The 4,754-nt window shown below is 33.1% G+C and overlaps 1 protein-coding gene across 1 annotated transcript in view; it reads right to left on the bottom strand.

Annotated features, from left to right (window-relative positions):
* LOC106473915 (clotting factor B-like) overlaps nucleotides 1-2,491 on the bottom strand; it is a 23,926-nt gene extending 21,435 nt beyond the window's left edge. Inside the window, exon 1 of the mRNA XM_013934604.2 lies at nucleotides 2,403-2,491. The gene's annotated coding sequence lies outside the window, so the exon portion shown is untranslated. The remainder of the gene's footprint in view (nucleotides 1-2,402) is intronic.
* Between the last annotated feature and the right edge of the window lie 2,263 nt (nucleotides 2,492-4,754).

Raw genomic sequence — 4,754 nt, 5'->3', positions numbered from 1 at the left:
ATATTAGCGGATCGCTAGAATCTCTATCAAGAATTCATTTTGCGTAGAAACTGAAGCTTTAAATGACGAAACGAAATATGAAGTGGAAGATCTAAAAGTCTAAGTCAAGAAAACCCATCATTATGAGGTTATTCTGGAAGTTAAAGAAACAGTAAATATCTAAAATGTCAGGTCACACTGGCCTGTTTACCGAACACTATCATTGTTTACGAAAAGTTTATTGGAAGATAGGTTGCTATTGCTTGCTGCAGAGATATGTGTTCGGTAAATATCGATTTCTAAATCGTTTTTATGATTATAGTACATTAATATCGTTAGGCTATTTTGATTACAATAATCGCTCCACGGAATTATATTAACGAAATAAGTGGCTGATTCTCTTAAATATTAGAGATAAAATTAACTAACTTTATTGGCTACTTTAATCGTGCTTTTTAAGTTTGACATTAAACCAAGGGTGCCATTTATTTTCCCTTTATAAAGTGTACATCTAGTTTATTTGTTTGTTGGTAAGCTGAAAACTATACAAGCCGATTAACACTGATACACCTGTATGAATATCAACTTATTATATTATTGCTAGAAACTGGAAAAAAATTATTTCAGGCATCTAATGTCTTTTTGTTTGGATACTTTATAATTTGTGATATGAAATTGAATACTGTGGCGATGGTTACTGTTGTTGTTTTAACGCAAAGTTACACAACTATCTGTGCTATGTCTACCGCGACAAATGGAATCCCATATTTTACAGCACAGCATTAAATAATTTCCTTGTAACAGGAATCATTAATCGTATAGAGAAATTCATAAGATAGGTAACAAAAACATTATTATACGTGGAAATAAAATCTGTAAATTAATCGTGTTATATCACTTTTTATCAAAGGTGTTTTTGTAAAACATAGTAATGATATTTTTTTCTAATTAATAAATAAAAGGTTATTTTATTGCCTCTTGTTTGTTACTAACCACAAAGCTGCACAATAAACTATCTGTGCTGTGCTCACTACGGGTATCGAAACCCAGTTTTTATTTATAAGCCTCCTGACTTACCGCTGAGGGGCTAATAAGGATGTATTAATGTGACTATCTAGTAGTTTTTGTGCTACAGTTCTTAACTAGAAAGTATATAGGTGAGGATTAATTAAAATTCTTGTGTGATTTTGTGCCTAAATATAGTACAAAATATTTTGTATAAAATCAATGCCCAGCACAAAAACTAGAATAACGCCCTTTAAAGGAAATGTCATCATTTAACGATACGGTACGCTATAACACTGTGATAAACATTCCTTGTTTGTGATGGAGTTATAAGAAAATACAAACTTTGAGTTAATAAATGGTAACTTATTAATTAATGCTTTAACCTCAACAAACTATAGATAATACCTAACATGCGTTTTTGCATTCTTCGGATAGTTCAAAGCCTCCCAGTACTTCACCAGTAAGTCTGAAGGCTTATAACGCTAAAAATCGGGTTTCGATACCCGTTGTGGGTACAATACAAATATCCCATTGCTAGTCATCACCACCCACCGCCAAATCTTGGACTACTTTTTTACCAACGAATAGTGGGATTGACCGTACATTATAACACTCCCACGGCTGAAATCTTTACTGCTGACAACTAACAACTTCCTGTGGAGAAGAATATTCCAGTCCCATTTCTTTACAAAGAAGAGTAAAACGTAGTATAAAGCAACTGTTTTCCTCAAAACTTTTCTTGATGACTCGTACAGTATTCCTACCCTCTACTCTTACACTGCTAAATTGGGAACGGTTAGCGCAGATAGCCCTCGTGTAGCTTTGCCCGAAATTCAGAACAAACCAAACCAAACCTATTTGTCTCTTCAATGAAACTCAGCTTTGGTAGGCTAGTGTCTTAAAGACAGGTACAGAAGTCTCGTTAGTTAATAGCATCGAATGTACAGTGCTGTTGTGTTAATCAAGTTTTTAAACATCTGAAACTTTATGCAAATCTGCATCGTGGGAGTCTCCACTACTGAATGACCGTGAAGAAAAGGCAACTGCGAAAACAGTGGTAAAAAAAGACTATAAAAATATAAAGAAAACATGATCGTAATAGGTTTACAAAATAGAATTAAGAAACCTACAAACCAATTCAAGTAAAATTACACGGAAACATATCACAGTAAAATCTGCAGTTATTACAAAGGTAAAATAATAATGGACACGAAGTTACCGAAAAACTGAATAAACCAAACACATAACCGGTTTAACTGAATATTTATGAAGCCCCACAGCAGTTGCTTAATGAAATACTTTTTGTTAAATATTTGCGCAGAAAATCTAACAATTCTCATAATAGCAGTAAACAAACTTAAAAATAATATGTGACTCACTTGGAAAGAGTAAAAAAGCTGTAATGAGAAACTTACCAATTACTACTTTCACTCACTGCTGTCAACGAATAACAAGTTCAATTTGCATACCTTACCTCGTAGCCAGCCAAATGGTCACGTGATCACCTCCTGGAAGTGTACAAAGAATGATCTAATATGAGACTGTGATTGGTCAAAGAAACTTCACTTTAAAGTTGATCGTATTCATGTCGAATTTTAATATAAAACAAACGCTAACTATAAAACAGATATTATGTTTACTAAACAAGAGGACGTTAAATATGACACTAAGTTAAGCAAACAGCGTTTCTGTTTATCGCAAACAAATTTAAAGTACCTGGTGGGAAAAAATCTTCATCCATTGCAGCTTACAAAAGATGATTCATGCTTAAGATAACACGTTGTGAGTTGAACCAAACCGGTACGGAATAACTGAATATACAATTCCGGAAAATAAGCTCAATTTGTACGTTTAGTGTTGTATGTGTGTGCTTATGTTTTATTTCTCTGCTTATATTTTTTTTAAACATGAAAATAAAATAAAATACATGTGTTATACAAAGTAGTTTCTTGGCTTTATAATCATTGTTTTCAAATAATATTATTGTCATAATAGAGATATAGTATACTTCGTTGGGATACTATAGTGAGTACAAGTGTCACCAGTGTAGCGATGATGATGGTTCTGGTTATTTGATACGCAGTGTTCCATCTCACTAGTTTACTGTTGCTGGCACCAGTCCTTAGGGTTACACTAATTATTAGGTAATGTACATAGTTTATTACGTGCAGTTAAGGACATAAGTCTAACAGTGGGATATCAGACCATACATCTTATAGCTACAGAAGTATGAGAAGAACAAGATGATACTCACGTTGGCTTTGTTAATGAGAAATGGATTAGATTAGCACAAGAGTTGGCTATGGTGTTGACTAGCTATCTACCCTCTAGTCTATCACTTCTGAATTATGGATCTGTAGCACATATAACTCTCGAGATGTTTGTGCGAAATTCAACAAAACAAACTGACATTACGCCTTTCATTCCAAATAAATAAAAAGAATAAAACAAAAAACAAACAAACAAAACACAAACAACATTAAGGATGTAGATATTCAAAGTAGAACGTGCGTAAGGGTTCAGACACGGAAGCTAAAACTAGAATAAAAAATTAAGGATTTTTGATACCATATAAGAAATCATTGTTTTTTTGTGTGAACTAGAATACAAAACCCAACTGTACCAGTAACCAGCTTTATGCCTCCTAATAAAAAATAAAACCACTATATTGTGTAACTTTAAACAAGAATAAAACTGTTCATGATGTTAACAAAACACGCAGGTTCAGCACCGGCGCGACGTGTTTTGCCGTCTTGTCCAAACGGATTATAGTGTTTCTTATTTTTGTTTTTCACATTTCAATTATAGAATGAAATGGGAAATAAAATATACTTAAATATTTTTTCTTAGATAAGTTATATACAAGTAAAGAGGGGAAAGAACCTTATAACGTTTTATTGCAAAAATACATATTTAGATAACAACTAAGAAAGTAGATGTGGCTATCTGTGCTGTGCCCACCACAGGTATTGAAACCCAGTTTTTAGCATTATAAGCTGTCAGACTTAGCGTATTTCATGACTTGTCCTCCGACTACCATGAGTAAAATTACTGTTGCGACAAAATCATGGAAATTTGATTTATGAATGAAACGAAGAAGCAAAAATGATTACTTTTCACAATTTTACTTTCATTGATATAAATGATGTAATCCATCATAAAGTGTAAATTGAACAAAACTCTTTTCTGTCAATACCAAACAGGCCACGCTAAACTTACACTTCAACATTATCCATTCTAATTATTTAGAAAAGCTTCGAACAAGAAAATACTCTCCATCAGTACTAAAACAATATGCAGTTTGTGAGGAAACTTTCATAAAGTTGACCGAAAAGCCATACAAACGGCTGAAATTGGTAAATCCAGACACCATACAACATAATGTGCACTGCTTCGCCAACGTTCACTTGCGCTGGCTTTGTAGTAATTTGAAGTAAAAGCAGATTTTCTGGCAAGTATCACATAAACAGACACACTAATAACAACAGATTCGCTAAGAAAATAACGGGAATAATAATGAATCTGATAACTTAACTGAGTTTACGTAGTGTGTGTTTCAAATAATGAGATTGAGCAAATTTGGTATAAATGAAAACAATCTTTGTTATTCAAGAAACAAAAAGAAAATGCAGCATTCATTCTTGCACACACAAATAGGCAGTCACTTCTACTAGAATGTGTTTAGCCTCCATAGCTTTCTTTCTCATAAAATCGTCTTCCTTTGAACTAAACATGGTGATGTTGAAGCAAGTCTTTACTGAATGATC

This window comes from Limulus polyphemus, unplaced genomic scaffold, assembly GCF_000517525.1.
Source record: "Limulus polyphemus unplaced genomic scaffold, Limulus_polyphemus-2.1.2 Scaffold6621, whole genome shotgun sequence".
Lineage (NCBI taxonomy): Eukaryota > Metazoa > Arthropoda > Merostomata > Xiphosura > Limulidae > Limulus > Limulus polyphemus.
The sequence above is the reverse complement of the archived record's forward strand: the minus strand, read 5'-3'. Positions and strand labels throughout refer to the sequence as shown.